Source organism: Centrocercus urophasianus, unplaced genomic scaffold, assembly GCF_019232065.1.
Source record: "Centrocercus urophasianus isolate 14NV4802_14NV808 unplaced genomic scaffold, USGS_Curo_1.0 seq_11, whole genome shotgun sequence".
NCBI classification, from domain to species: Eukaryota; Metazoa; Chordata; class Aves; order Galliformes; family Phasianidae; genus Centrocercus; species Centrocercus urophasianus.
Window position 1 is genome coordinate 82,467,136 of NW_024884253.1, and position 16,256 is coordinate 82,483,391.

General features: G+C 41.3%; 1 protein-coding gene across 1 annotated transcript in view; it reads left to right on the top strand.

Annotated features, from left to right (window-relative positions):
* The first annotated feature begins 4,657 nt into the window (after positions 1-4,657).
* TMEM170B (transmembrane protein 170B) overlaps positions 4,658-16,256 on the top strand; it is a 28,219-nt gene continuing 16,620 nt past the window's right edge. The window contains exon 1 of the transcript XR_006171282.1: positions 4,658-4,804. The gene's annotated coding sequence lies outside the window, so the exon portion shown is untranslated. The remainder of the gene's footprint in view (positions 4,805-16,256) is intronic.

A 16,256-nucleotide genomic window follows, 5' to 3' on the forward strand; every position in this document is an offset into this window, starting at 1 on the left:
TACAGCATAATAAAGCTGCTAATTAAGTAATTGTACAGGTTTTTTTTTCCTGCTTTTCTAATGGTCAGTATAATGGGTTCCCTATAAAATGCAAGTGTAGAAAATGACACTTTCCACTTAATCTTAGCTCCCTCTTCCCTTTCTTTTTATCAGTGATGTTTCCTTTAGTGTGCACAATTAACAAAGGTTAATCCCCTTCTTTATGTCTGCCTTGTTTCACTTTTTCCTGTTTAACTTAATGCTTCTCTCAATTAAGCAATTGAAGGTGAATTCTGCTCCCATCTAATACTAGCAAAATGGGGAGTATGGAGAATTCCAATGCCACGTAAACCTTAAGTACAGTCCCAATATCAAAAGGTATCTGTGCTTCTGCTGGCATTCAGCTAATAGTTTGCTGAGTGAAACTAAGAGGTGAAAGGCAGCTATCGAAGGATGCAGGGAGGATAAACCTGCCTTCGCTCAGAGAGGTTGGCTGCTGACAGGGTAAGTGGCTGGTGCTTTCTTTGCAGCATAACAGCACCCATGGGACAGCTTTGTTATGAGAGAGGCTCCTATGGCCTTCTAGCTTAGGTAGCATTCTTAAGCACTAGTGACACAGAGAGGAGTCTGTGGGAATAAAGAGGAAATAGGCTAGGCAGGGGGGTTGGAACTACATGATCCTTGAGGTCCCTTCCAACCCGGGTGATTCTGTGAAATCTACAGAAAAGAGGCTAGACATCTGAGCATGGAGTCCATACTTGAATCTAACCAAATATTTTTCCTTTTCTTTCCCAAAAATGTGTCAGTTAGAGGGTGTAGTTATAGAAGCATGTTATTTACTGGCAAGGCTGATCTAAGGAGGCTGATGCATTCTCATTCCTGCAACTGTGCTGCCATATGCCAGCCTCTCAGCTCTGTCAGCAAAATGATGCTGCGCATTGAGTGGTTTCTCCTGCCAAAGGACAGAGTGCTCTGACCACTCGTGCAACAGCTACGTGGCATGCTGAAGGCTTGACAGACCTTACTGGATAATATCATGAGGAACCAGCAGGTGATAATGCAGCGATATCCCTTTCAAAAAAGCTAAAAGCACCTCTCACAAGACTCCTAAAGAAGACTTTAGGAGGTCATTGAGCTATGATTTCAACTTATAGCTGTGTTGTGCATGTCAAAAAGATCATTTCACTTCCCAAAATACATTCCAGGAGACTGTCCTGGAATGGATATGGTCTTCCCTACCATATATTCAGAAATGCAAAATAACACACATTTCTCCATTTCCTATCTTCCCAGTAAGATCTCCTATGATTTGTGCTTTCCTCTTCTCTTCCTCTTTTCAAGAGGTTGAAACTATGCTGCACTGTCTTCTGTAGATGTGAAGGAAAATTCAGATATATAGGCAATGCTCAGCAAATTTCAGATGTTCTATAGGAAGAGAGCCAGCCTGGTTGTCCTAAAATTCTAGATTCTGTGCAGGGTAGTCCTTTAAAACTTCAGTGTGCTTTTCATAGTTACAGTATTGATTGAAAGACAGCCATTTACTAATAGATATTCTAGTAGTTTAGAAGTGTAGGCCTTTGGGAGGGGGAGAAAACTGCAGATCATACCTTATGGAACTGTCATGGGATATGCAGAGTCTGATGGCCGCCTGGATAATGAGAGAGAGACTTGCATTTTAATTAGAGTAACAGTCTGCTCCTGAGTAAAAGACAAAGCAGTTTGCCCTCAGGAAAGGTATGTGACAGAAGCCTGTGTTCTTTGAAAGCTACAGTAAGCAACGCCAGCAATATTCAGTATATAGGATCTAATGTTACTTGTCTGTGAAATCAAATTGAACCACTGGCTGCTAAGGGACTTATAACATTAGAAATGTTCCTAGCTGAAGTACTGCTTTATACACTCAAGTGCGCGCACTAGATGCTTGTTACGGCTCTTTCACCACTATTGCTAGGCATCCTAGCAGGCAATTGTTAATTACAGTTGCATTTGTTACAGGGCTTTTAGGCAGTGAAGCATTAACTCTCCAGTATCATTTGCTTTACTAGCCACAAAACAAATACTGAACTAGTCCCATTTCTAAGTTTGGTTACTCTACCCAAAGACGTTCTCTTGAATTCAAGAATGTCTTTGAATTCAAGAGAATGTCTTAACTAACTTAAATCAAAAAACAAAACAAAACTCTCATCTCTTCCTAGCTACTAATATAGGATGGATAAGGCAAAGCATGCGTGTTTCTGAACCTTGTGTATACCTCCAACTCAAGATATTTATAGCCTGCCTTGAAATTTGACCTTTATTTCCAAGTCATTTGTGGCATGTGGTTGAGTCAGCAGAGAAATCAAAATGAATTGCAGCTGGATGAGAAGGGGGCTGGAATAAAGAGAATGAATGGTCATGCCCACTGCTGTAGAAAGGAACTTCGTAAATTCCGAGGGCTGGCACTAAAATGTCAGTAGTTACAGATCATAGAAACTGACTGGAAAGCAGACTTTTGCTGGGCCTGTGGAGTTATTGTGTTAATGACATGAAGATGTGTTTTGAACTATTGACACTTCATTAGTGATGTTAATTCTGCAAAGAGCTCATTCTTCACTGTTGATGTACGTTTGGCAGCCTTTCAAAGGTAATGTTTTAATTCACCACACAGAAGGACATGATCTTGAGCTTGTTGAGACAAAGGCTGCAATAGAAAGACATGGAATTGATAAGATAAAAGGAGCAATTTCAGAAACGTACTTTTCCTTTGTTGCTGTTTTCAAGAAGGATGATATTTCAGCCCTACATGAAGAACCTATCTAAAGCCTAGGCAATGCCTATCTGGTTACATTCAAAGCTTGTGATGCTTTTACATAAAACTTACTAGTCCTGTATCTGAAGAGAAGACCAGATCTACTTAATTCTGTAGGAAGCAAACACAGCTGCTGGACTCATCTGCCCAGGTGCAGCACATATTATGTTATTCTTCTTGTTGAGCGTCTTCAGTTTATCTTTTTAGGCAGAGAAAAAGAAAGGTTTATATTGAAAGGCATGTTTAAGCACTGGGGGTCTGACTTTCTTGTTTGATACCATCACCAGGGAGCCTCCATTCGGTGTTCTTATTTCAAACACAGAGTTACTCCCAATACTGGAACCTGTAACCAGAGTGAAGTAGTTAAAGTGTCAGAAGCTGGCCTTCCACCAGAAAGTTTTTTTATTTCTTTTGGCTTCTTACTGCATTTTGGTACAGTCTGTTAAGATTGGAGTGAGTAGCAATAACAGTGGCATTGCAAACCATCAGATCAAACATCAGACTAATATTCTGCTTAGCAAAAAGAATATGAGGACTCACCCCTGTGGGGTGCAGAGCTGAGGGATTATCTGCTCTGTTAAATCCTATCCCTTGGAATCAACTGACCGAACCAAGCTGCTCTTGAACAGCGGATTCTACAAAACATCTCTCATAACCATTCAGCAGGTGCAAGGTCTGTAATTAAAGATGAAACACAACACAATGTACACTAGTTGAGAACCTGTTGAATTCCCTCTGCTTCTCTTTCCTTTTTGGCTCTTTAAGATGTGTCTTTTTTTTTTTTTTATTGTGTCTGGTTATGAATATCTTTTGCTGAAGCACCAGTGCCTGAAGTGGCAAGAGTGTATGTTGCATACTGAAAAACAATGTGAAAGGGACTAAGCTGAAGTATTTATAAATAAAATTATAATGCAAAATAATATACTCCATAAAACACTGAATGTAAACAGGGCAATATTGGCCTTGGTCGAGAAGTCGTGTGTTTGAATTATGCTGCTTAATGTTTCTGCTGGATTTTCCATATCAGACATCTGTGTGGCTGCATGAGGCCAATCAAGCTGAGATTGTTATTCTAAGTGCAGGGTGAAATAACCAACTACAACCTGGATTATAAAATGTTGACATTAAAGGTCTGCTGCTCCTTGTAAAGAGTGTGTTTTTATAATTTAAAGAAATCTGATCTCCTGAAAGTATCCTGCTGTGCTTGCAGCTGACATCATATTAGTCTGAGTTTTAACAGATTCAGCAGGACTAGTATGATTAAAGCAACTTTCAGCTCCCTGTGTATTTGGAAAGGAGCTGTGGAAAAGACACTTGGAGTTAAAGATGACAGCTCCCAAGAGATCTTGACTTCATCAGCCTTATTAGAAGTTAAATAAATAACAAAACTCCAAGCTATAGCTGTAAAGGATCCAGAGTTCATTTGTGATTCCTTGGTTACCTGTGAAAAAATATTTCTTAGCTGTGTTAATTTAGGGTTAACATGAAGGGTACGTGCCCAGGAGCAAGTTACCACAAAGTGAAGTAAAATTAAAGGTTACATTTGCAGCCTCTAATTTAACATGCAGTAGCTGGCAGTGCATCTGCTCTTACCCAGCTGTAAATGCATGGTAGCAAACCCCTCAGTAACAAGAAGGCAGTACAAGAAGGCATTCTCCTTGCTTTGTAGTGATTAAATAAAGAGCAGACCTTCAACTCTGTAACTGCACTGTTGGCATTTGTCGCCACACTCATTGAGAAGAGTAATGGAAGGCCTAGAAGGAAGCAAGTGCATGTAATTACCACATATGCAAACAGAACAATGGTATGCATCAGTGAGATAATTCTTATCTACAAAAGACAGCAGGTAACTATACCTGTTGCACTCCATTTGTACAGAGAACAACAACTATAAGGTAGCAAGGTGTATTTCTGCACGTAGACCTCAAGTATTACTTTGAATCGCGGGTATCCAAAACACTAACTTGCCTGGGCAGCACTGAGTGAAGAGGAATCGCCTTGGACTAAATGTAAATATATATGGTATCACTAATGTGTGTAAGTAACAAGACTTTTTCTATTTTTTCAAGTATTTTTAATTAAAGTGGGGAAAAAAAGAGGGCAATAAAACCATAAAACTAGCAAGTTGGACACGCGTGCTTTAAGGCAGTTCTGGTTGTTGCAGTCGCTTAACAATATAATGATTAAATTTTGTTAGATGATTTCTGTATTTCTACTCCCATTTGAGCTGTTTATGTCCTCTTGATCGCTGCAGCTGCCATCACTACTATTACATTTTGTCAGGAAGATCTTCTGGAAAACTACTCTTACCTCATGGTAACACTGGGTGTTTATCACCACTGTGAGGTGTCTGATCTTGCTTACTTTATTCATGAGAGTCCTTCTGTGCAGGCTGAAAATGTGAGTAAAGTTCTAACCTTGTACAGAGGTTGCTCTGAAAGTAATGCCTCCTATTTATTTCCACGGAAGCAACTACAGATACAAAGAGCACAATAACACCATTTGATAGAGCACATTCCCAGCTACAAAGCACTATTTTTCAACACAGTCACCAAGACCATGCATTTTCACCAGCAATGAATTGCATGTTCCACCCACCACCTCACTGTTCTCACATCCACTCTTTGGACCTCATAAATGTTCAGCAAACATTGGTGAATTTTAATGAGTGCCATTTTGTCCACACGGAGGAACTCTGTGACACACATATGCACTTCCATGTCTGATGTCCATTTGTCACACTACCCCTGTGCTGCCGTCTGTCCCACAGCAACAATGTGTAACAGATACCAGCAACATCTGCCTCTGGCATCTTGGGCCAACATCTTAAAATAGGAGATATTAGTTTTAGAGCAAACCTTGCACTGATCTCATCACTTAGCAGTGAATTTCTTTTCTTAGAAAAAAAATAAAAAAACAACAAACACGGATTCTACTCACAGTAGTAAAAATAATGCAATACAGCCAAGAAGAGACTATGGCCAAAGCATATCCACTATAAATCCTTAAAAATATATTACATTTTCAACAAAAAATGGTTTAACTTTGCTTTAATTAAAGCCCAGTAATAGTTACTCTAGACTTCATGTTTTCAGACACAGTTGGAGGAAACGTTTTGCTTGTAAACATTCAGAAGTGAAAGACTTGAACATAAGTAGTCCAAAAGGTTCTTTGCATGGTTCTGGAGAACAGTGGGGAGGAATGTGTCCAAAAGCAAGGCAAGTGGTAATGTTGAGATACATCTTCAGCACACAGCTTAGTCTGTACAAGCCTTGCAGTTATTGAATCTCCATCACTGCATTGTACAGACTGGAAGAGAGGACAGTAAGGGCAGTGCAGCTCTAAGTCTTGGGCCACCTCCCCAGAAAAGCTGTGGCAGGGGTGGCTGCTGGTAGATTGAGCTGAGTTGTTGCACACTGGAGGAACAGTTCTCTTCAGCTAACATCATCTGGTTTCGAAGCAGCATTGGTTTCCTCTGGTAGATATGGCTGCAGGAAGGTTGGAGCTGCTTACTCCCACTTCCTCCCTAGACAGACAGTCTGTCTGAGGGCTCTGTGCCAGAGTTTGTGCTGGCACACGGACTCAGTCCCTTGTCTGTAGGGTTTTGTTACTAATGCGTTTATAAGACTGATGCCATTAGTACTTACATTACTGTCATTCGTGTTACAGAAGCTGTATTTGTCTGCTTCTACACTAAAAAGCAAAACGAGAAAGGGATTTCTTTTCTATGTCATGTAATGAGAAGTGGAAACCAACACTTAAAAACTTTTTCCCTAACATTCTGTCCTACTGCACTATGTTGCTTTCCCCCCAGAGACTGACACAAAGAGAGAACTTGGAGCAACCTGTGTTTCTCCTTGTCTCGCAAACTGACCAGCTTCCCCTTTCAGATGTGAGGTAGTACATGTATACATGCTGCAAAACCAAGCTGTTAGGTAATCCTCAGCTCTGGAATTCGTCTGACAAAGGGGTAAAGCAGTGAGACATGTTCCTTTTGTAATCTGTTTAAGTAAACGAAATTTAATCTCTTCTTGGCCAGTTTTAAAGATCGAGTTATGAAAGCCTGGAATAGTCCAGTTGTATACATTTCCCTTGGAAAGTATCTGCTTCAGCTTTTCTCATTGTTAAGCAGATCTGAGACTTCCATTAGAGCACATTTATTCCTAGCTTTAGTTATTATTTTTCAAACATGCTCTGTTTGTATGCATAAAGTCTTACTATCTCAGCTCTCAAAGATTATCTGAGGACAGGACAGCAAATGCCTACTTGAAACCAGGCAGATTATTTTCCTGATGTCAGTGTAGGGGCAGGAAACTCATCTGTGGAAAACAACTTATGAAATTAGTTGTGGCCCTTTTCTTTTTGTAAGATTATTCATGATTTTGTTTATTTACTTATTTTCCTTGGTAGTTGATCGTTTAAAAGCAGCTTCATTATTCAGCGCACATTACAGGTAAGCGTGTTTTGGATTAGGGAAGCTTTCATTCACTCTACCTTTTCTGTGATGATTGCTATCTGCGTGCACTAATTCTACTGTACAGTTTATTTTCTTTAACATGAACTAGCAGTGTGCCCAGGTGGCGAAGAAGGCCAATGGCAACTTTACTTGTACAGAAATATTATTGTCAGCAGGACTAGGGAAATGATTGTCCCCTTGTATAAAGGCACTGGTCAAACCACACCTTGAACATTGCGTTCAGTTTGATGCCTCACTGCAAGAACAGTTACCGAGTAGTTTGAGTGTGTCCAGAGATGAACAAGAAAGCTGGTGAGGGACTGGAAAACAAGAGTTATGAGGAGCAACCGATGGAACTGGAGCTGTTTAGTCCAGAGAAGCAGAGGCTGAGGGGAAACTTCATTGCTCTCTGCAACAGAGGTGATTGTCCCCCTCTATTCTTCTCTCATGAGGCCCCAGCTGGACTACTGTGTCAAAGTCTGGGGCCCTCAACACAGGAAAGATGAGGAGCTTTAGGAGAGGGTGCAGAGCAGGACTGGGAAGATGATCCAAGGGCTGGAGCACCTCTCCTGTGAAGACAGGCTGAGGGAACTGGGCTTGTTCAGACTGGAAAAGAGAAGGATCCAGGGAGACCTTATTGCAGCTTTCCAGTATTTAAGCTTTCCGGTATTTAAAGAGAGTCTATAAACATGAGGGAAATCAACTTTTTACACTGGTAGATGGTGATAGGAAAAGGGGGAATGGTTCTAAACTAAAGGAATGGATATTTAGATTAGATGTCAGGGGAAGTTTTATACTCAGAGAGTGGTCAGGTGCTGGAACAGGTTGCCCAGAGAAGTTGTGGATGCCCTGTCCTTGGAGAAGTTTAAAGTCAGATTGGATGGGCTTTGGGCAATTTGATCTAGTACTTGATCTAGAGGATGTCTGCCTTGTCTGTGCCAGGGGGCTTGGAACTTGATGATCCTTGAGGTCTCTTCCAACCCAATTAATTCTATGATTCTATGAATTTCTGCAAATGAGGTTGTAGTGAAGAGATTGTCCATCTTTTTTCTCAGGTTACAAGTGATAGGATGCAAGGAAATGACCTCAAGTTGTTCCAGGTGAGCCTAATTCATCATGTCAGGGATAATTTATTAATGGGAGAGGCAATTAGGCATTGGAATGGGCTGCCCAGGAAAGTGGTCTCTGGAGGTATTTAAAAAATGTGTAGACCTGGTGCTTTAACAGTAGACTTGTAGAGTAAAGTGGATGGTCAGATTTGATGATCTTGAAGGTCTTTTCCAATTGAAATAATTGTATGATTCTACAATCCTACAAAGCAAGTAGAAAGTGAGAAAAATGTTTGTGAGATGGTCTTTATTACCTCATCAGGAGTCGGATTATTTTTAGGGAAGGGCAATAACAACTGGTGCAGTCAAAAGCTAGCATTGTATATACTGGGAGTATTGCCATTGCATTCTTTGCCTCTTTGGGTGAAATCTTACTTCTCCAAGTAGCGATAAGTTTTGTATTTTCTTCTTCTGCCACTGCCATACAAAGCAAGAATGTAAGACATACTTGTGTAGTGATCCAACTACAAATATCTCAAAAGAGCTTTAACTGTTTCCTCCTAGTCCTGCAGGCAAAAGAGTTTTCAGATAGCTCGGCTTGCCACTCTGGTCTCAGTGTTCTCCATTGTTGGCTCAGTGGAGGACCTGAGAGGAGAGCGCGAGACTCATTTCCACTTCAATGCCACCTTAAATGATTGAATTGTCTATGAACCGGCAGTTTTATTTAATTAGGGCTTTGGACAGGGAGCCAGGCAATTAAAATTGTTATATTTGCTTTCAAAATTTCCATGCAAGCAGGTGCAGACTACTTTCATACAGTTCAGCCTCCATGGCTCCTTGACCTGGGAGTGCAGAAGAATGAAATGCAGAGGGCAGAACTCCTTTTCTCGCACACAGCCTTGTGCAAACATCGTAGCTCGACTGCTTCCAGATTCAGAATGGCACAAGTGCTGTACTCTGTAGAAGGAAAGAGTTTCTCAGAGCTGCTTACAGAGGGAGGCCGTGCCCAGACGTAACCACTGAGGCTGTCCTTTCAGAGGAATAACATACTTTCTGTTCTCACTTTTTCCCCTGTTCTTAAGACCACTGAGTATTATGATAACCCACTTGGAAAGGACTGGAATAAGTGCTTGGGAGGGTGATAAATACCAACTCAAACTTCGCTTTTTATTTTCTGTATAGTTTTTAAACAGATAGAGGCTAAAAATCTAGCAAATCAAATATTTCTACCACCAGTGGTCCTAAATTGCATGCAAAGCACTGTGGGCTGGTGGCCAGAACAATAACGAAGCTGTCCTGAAAGTATTTATCTTAGGCAATACTTTTTACTTCATTGCTATCTGAAAATTTCAGTGTGAATTAAACCTCACAGGTAAGGCTATCTCTCTTTTCCAGCTGCAGAAATCGAAAACCAGAAAGATTAAAAATAGAATTTGTGTTTGGAGTACCATCCAAGCCCTGGGACTCACAGAAGACAAGAGGGCTATTCACAAAGCATGGCACTGCATAAAGTGTATCTGGCCTTGTGACTTACCTGTCAACATGGGGTTAGTCTGGGAAGAGATGTCATGTCTCTTAATTCATGGTTATTACTTCAGTTACACTGCTGCTTTTTTCCTGTTAGAAGAAATATGATTGAAGAATCAGGCAGTGGTAGTATTGAAGAGCTTGACAGTGCAGATAAACACTCAGAAGAAATACTTTAGCTTGTGGTTTGATCACACAGAGGATTTTTAGTACCATCAAGGCATGATCCAAAATACATGCAAGATATAATGACTGTTTTCACAATTGCAACTACCTGCAGTTTCATGTACCTTTGATCTTCTTTTCCTCAGAAGGGTTTAAAAAAAGAAGTGTTGAGGTTCCCTATATTGTCAAATGACCATGGTTATTTACATAGCTAAATGGGGGGTCTGTAAAGTGTACTGTGCCATTTAAAATTAACTTAGTGAATATCTGTTAAGGAAAGCTGCATTAGAGAAAGGGCATGAATTTTAAACCCATTCGTAGATTAATGGAGGCAAAGTACTGCATGGATGTTCTGATTTCACTTAATTACCAGGTCTTGTTAGACTGAGTCAAACAGGAGTCAACTTAACTGATGCAAATGTAAAACGTCACATTTTCATCACAAGGTCTATATCCATAGCTTTCTGCAGAGACCATATCGTGCTGATATGTGTAATAACTTATGCTTCCTTAGTGATTCCTCTTTATGTAGGTAAGTCCGTGTTAAAATAACACACAATCTGTTGCACAGAAGCTCCACCATCTATAAGAAAAGGCAAAAAACCATTGGGATAGAATTTCTTCAGAAGAATATGTAACGTAGAAAGATTTGAAGGACAAGTTTGGCAAACCCCACAAGAACGTGTTTGAAAAGCCAAGTCCTTTTATTATTTGCCTTAAGAATTCTGGATCTCCTGTCACTGGGAGAGATTGGCCACTGTGTTAATGATGAAATCAGAAGAGGAATTCCTATCCTCAAAGCTCCAAATTCCCTTCAAGTTTTTATCTGTATCATCCCCAAGCTGGACTTTAGATTTGGACTTTAGATTTACCTCTGCTATTTCAGAGTTCAAACCAGTCATAAAACTTTGCCACGTGACTGTGCTTTACAAAAGCATTCAACTTTGCATTGTTGACCAAAATGCCATAGAGTAGAAAAAAAGAAAAAAACAGCTCGTATCAACAGCAAGAGAGGAAATAGAAGGTATGACAGGAATTCAAACACTTGTTAGAACAGCTTCAAAATTTCAGGAATTCAGATGAGGCCTTGAGAGCAGTCCAAACTCATATACTCTTGTGGTGTCAAAAAAGTGAAATTTCATAAAGATCAAGACTTGAGTCAGATCCTGAATTTCATCAGAGTGGCAGAACTGGAGAACAGAAAATAACTCTTTCTTCTCCGTTACAGCTAAATAGATGGTTTTATTAATTATAGTTGATAGTTGAAGAGAGGACATTCTGCCATTCAGAACTGAATATGAAGTTCACTGAGATCAGTTAGGTATTTCCATTTACTTCAGTGGATGCTGAAAGAATTGAGGAAGAACCCGTGTAAGAAGTGAGGTGGTACTGCGAAGTGCAGACTTGGTGTGTGCATAGCACAGCTGCCCTGGGGGGAAACTAGGAGTTCTGAGGAAATGTCCTGCTTTATGATGCTGATGTGTCATCTCCTGTCTGCTTACCAGTGCACTGACTAAGGAGCAAGCAATGCAAGGAGAGATGGAACTTGATGTAAGGGTGGGCGCTACAGATGATAAATGTGCACATACAGATATTGGTATATATATACAGATCTTTAACTGTGGAGGTTTCAGCTACAGGCATTTCATCAAAATTTACATTATTTGAAGCCGACTTCTCCTGAATCAGAAAAGAAATGCAAATGTTTTGCAAATTAGATGTGTTAATAATTAGGATCGTATAAACAAGCTATGTATAAAAGTCTATACTCTGTCTGGAGAGTGACATGCTTGTGGGAGGGTTAAATAAAAAGTAGTTTAATGAAGTTTAATGAAATTTCTCTACCAAACTACCAGGAACTTCAAAACAAAGAATTTAAAAACAGGGTATTTTTAAACAAATAGCTTGACAACATTGTGCCCTTGCCTAAGCATAAGAGAAATCTGACCTGACTACCATGCATCAATTTGCTGACATAATTCTTCTCTTGGTTTTGCTATATTACTTAAAAAATAATGGGTGTAGAGGGTGGATGAGAAAGGAGCTATTGTAAAAGAGGCAAGGCTTGCAAGATGTAAGCTTTTTGCCAAACAAGCTTTTTGAACATGGCACTAAGGATAACAAAGGAGAAAGGATTGTTCTCCATTTTGACTTTATTAAATTCTGAGGGAACAGTGACATCAGTTTCATCCCTGTTTTGAAGGACAGTAGCATCCTCTAGCCTGTTTCAAATGTTTTCCAAAGAAAATTTGTACAGCTAATTGCCAGTTTTCAACCAGCTTAGAAAGGGAAATGCAAATGACAACTTAGTTTTCAGTAGGAAACCTGGTTATATTCCTAATCTAAGAAAAGAGTTCTTTGAAAGTGTGAACACGAAGTAAATGAGACCTTTAATATAAGGGCCTGACTTAGAACGCTGTGCGTGTGCGCGTCCTGGGCCGGAGGTGCCGAGATCTTTGGTAACACCGAGCTCCATCTACTGGCGTGCGGGAGAAGTCGGGAGACTCGCGTGTACCACCTCCTCCCTTTTGACAAAAATACCTTCTTCGGCCTTGGAAACCAGCGCTGAACGAGTTTTGGTGCCTTAGATCTATTCGGGGGCTGTTCTCATGCTGGGAAGAGTTGCAATATTTAGCCTATGATATCACCTTAGTTCCTCTCCTCCGTTGCTGTAAAGGCATCTCCATCTATCATCAGGACCAGGGGCTGAGATCACCTTTCAGCCTTGTAAGAGCTGAGATTACCAGGCCAAGTATCTCCAAATGACCCAGTCCTCAAAGCACAGCTAACTGCAGCTGCCAGCTGAGTACTGTTGTACAGAAAGTGGTGGTCTTGGAGGGGGGCAAGTATGCAAAAATCTATTTGCTAACATCTGAGGTATTGATTTGCTATCTGCGCTTGGTAACGTCTTGCCAGTGACTTGAATCAGAGGCTAAAAAAGAGCCCTCTTTGAAGTGGAAACGAGTGCCTGGATATCCAAACGATGCTGGGGTTATCCATTCAGTAAAAGTAGGTTGTCTTGAACAGATCTTTGCACTGCCAATCGATCTGCACAGCTAACTCAAGTTAGAAATTTTTTCTTCAAGGTAACTGAAATATACTGTTTGGATTTTGACTTTTTACTGTTAGGGAAAACTGATTTTGTGATGCAAACAATTAAGTATTTGCTTCAAAATGTGACAGTACAGGACGCTCAGTGTTGTTCATTTCTTCAAGGAGATGTGACTTAAGAAACTGTTCCATTTTGAACATTACCTTTTCAAATGGAAAATGATGCAGCCAAGGGCTTTCCAATCAAGTTTATAATTATTTCTTCAACTTCTTTAAAAACAAAATAGTTAAAAATAAAAGTTAAAATGGAAATTCTGAACAGTGTGCATAGATATAGCCTAGTCTTTTAGAAGGCAGAGAAACTACACTTTTCCACATGGAAAACTGATCTCCTTCATCCAAAGCCATGTTTTACAATTAAGTTTTTGTTTGTTTGTTTTTTCTTTTTTTTTTTTTTTCTAACCATTCTTCACATTCACACAGCTCAAAGAACTCAAATCACACAGCTACAAAGAAGGAAATGTGGAACTGAAGTTATGCTGGGAGGGAGGTGAAGTCTTCTGAAATAAGGACTAGTCAATGCACAGGCTTTCAGGAGTTCTTTGTGGACATTTTCATCAATGTGTTTGTACTTGTAAAGGCAGATCTGAGCCTTAAAGACCTAATTATCACAAGTGACCAAGTCATCTTCATGAGCTTGGAGCATGGTCAGGTACCTTAGGAATTTACTAATAAGCTGCAAGCATTGCCTCTCTTCTCAAGCCTTGGGAAAGCAGGTGGCATCTGAGCTCAACACAGATATTGCTGGTTATTTCTCTCCTAATTCTCTCGTCAATGTTTTTCTATGGAAAACTGTGCCTGGGGCTTTTCCCTCCAGCTGTAAATCTTCCCCTAATTCCAAATCTAATTGCATTAAAGGCCCGTTTATATCTGTCCTTTTTTTTTTTTTTCCTTCCCTTTTTTCCCCCTGACTGATATGAATCACTTCCCTTTGCAGGTGGTTACTCCTGTGGGGTGTTGATAGGTTCCAGTTACACACACAGTTTGGCAGACTTCTTTCAGGCCTGCCAAGCCTACTGGCTAGCTCCCTTAGCCCTCCCTCACCATGCAAATGCAACTTCCTCTCATCTTTCCCAGTGTTGTCTTCTGTGTCTGTCCTGACCAATTTACAGACAGAGATCTGGGGACTCTGACTGACAGCAAGTTGAATGTGAGCCAGCAGTGTGCCCTGGCAGCCCAAAGGCCAACCGTGCCCTGGGATGCACCAAGCCCATCACTGCCACTGGCTGAAGGGAGGGGTTTCCCCTCTGCTCTGTGCCGTGTGGCTTCACCTTGTGCACTGTGGGCAGTCTGGGTGGCACAGATAAAAAGGACATGGAACTTTTACAGAATGTCCATAGAAGGGCTACAGAAATGGGGAAAGCTCCGGAGCGCAAGACATGCAGGGAGCAGCTGAGTTCCTTTGGTCTGTTAGCCCAGAGCAGGGGAGCTGAGGGAAGGCTTGATGGCAGCTGCAGCTCTTTACAAGGAGAGCAGAGGGTCAGCGCTGAGCTCTGCTCTCTGTGGCAGCGACAGGACCTGAGGGAACGGCATGGGGCTGTGTGAGGGGAGGGTCAGGAGGGGGTTAGGAAAATGCTCTTCACCAGAGGGTGGTCAGGCCCTGCAACAAGCTCCCCAGGGCAGTGATCACAGCTCTAAGCTGCTGGAGTTCAAAGAGAGTTCGGGCAGCGCTCAGACATACTTTGATTTTTGTGTTGTTCCGTGTGGAGGGAGGAGTTGGACTTGGTGATCCTTGTGGGCCTCTTCCAACTTGGGATATTCTGTGATTGTAGGTGATTGTATGCCTCCTTCCCCTCTACAAAAGGTACCGCAGCAGTGTGAAGCACGCCAGATTAGGGCTCACCAGGCCCTTAGAGAAGTGCTACTTCTCTTTTTTAATCTTTAGAACTTAAAGGAACTACCTGATGTGGTTAAACACTAAGATCATGTTCCTATCCTTTTTTCTTTTTTCTTTTTTCTTTTTTTTCCTGCTTTATTTACCAGTGCAGCTCTGCCCCTTGTGATTTCTTGTCCTCAAGACCTTCCCATCCATCACTGCCTTGTGATGCTGCCAAAGGCACAGATCTTATTCTCTCATTGGGTCACAGGTTCAGCAGCAATCTAAGCTGTGCTGCATCATCCCCACTGGGATCCTCATTCAGCATCCCTTCACGTCCATGTCTTTGCCCTGTATGTTGCTGTCTCCAGAGCTCATCATAGTCCCTACAGTAGCACACGGAGTTAATACTATCAGGTCTTCCTTGGCAACCTCTCCCAGGTGAGGGTGCTTTGTGAGAACAAAACGCTGGCCCCAAGTCCCTGCCTGTATGATGTTACAGCTTGTAGGAGTGAATTTTGGCTATTTCTGCTGCTTCATTCAAAATACTCAGTTCCTCCTGCATTGCCCGCCCCAGACTGTGCTACCATTGAATGTCATTGTCATGTTCCACCCTTTTTTTGCTTGTGTCAATAGCTGAACAGTAGAATGCTCTTCCTCAGTTATCCAGTCATATCAATATTCATACAACAAAAAGCACTTTTCAAATGTGTATGAGATTACCTCCCCAGTGACTGGGAAAGAGAACAGGGCATATCAGGGAGAATCCAAGGAGAACATTTTTGAAAGCCGAGTGGAGGCAGCATAGCCAAAAGCACTGAGGAAATGATTTGTTGAGTTACTTGGAGGAGCATTGGAGAGAGACATAGGAAAGCCCAGGATAAAGGGTGCTGCAAGAGCTGAAAAGCAGATCAGAGCAGTAAGGCTGAGGAGACCACAGGCAGCACTGGGCACCATGCTGAGGGCAAGTTGTGGATTGTGGCAGATCAGGCAGGACTGAACAAGCCACAGGTCTTAGTAGTATCCGTGTAGCACCCTGTGCAGGGAGGGAAAGGATTGCTGAACCTAAGAAGAAACATTGGAACAGAGGTAGATGTCAAAAAGCAAGAATGATGTGACTGAGGACTACACTGAGTAATCTAGAAGAATTACGGCCCAATATGAGATGAGTATTTGCCATACAATCAATTCTGCATTGTGAGCAGAGCTTCTCCAAGCATGTCAGCAGTGTTTGATCAAAAAGCAGTCAACTAATTGAGATTAAGATGTTGTACACCCAAGGTTTGACAAATGTTTTTATGGAATCTTCGATGGTTTCAGCAGAACAAGGGTTTGGAGGGAACTCTGGGAGGGAAGCTGGTTTGT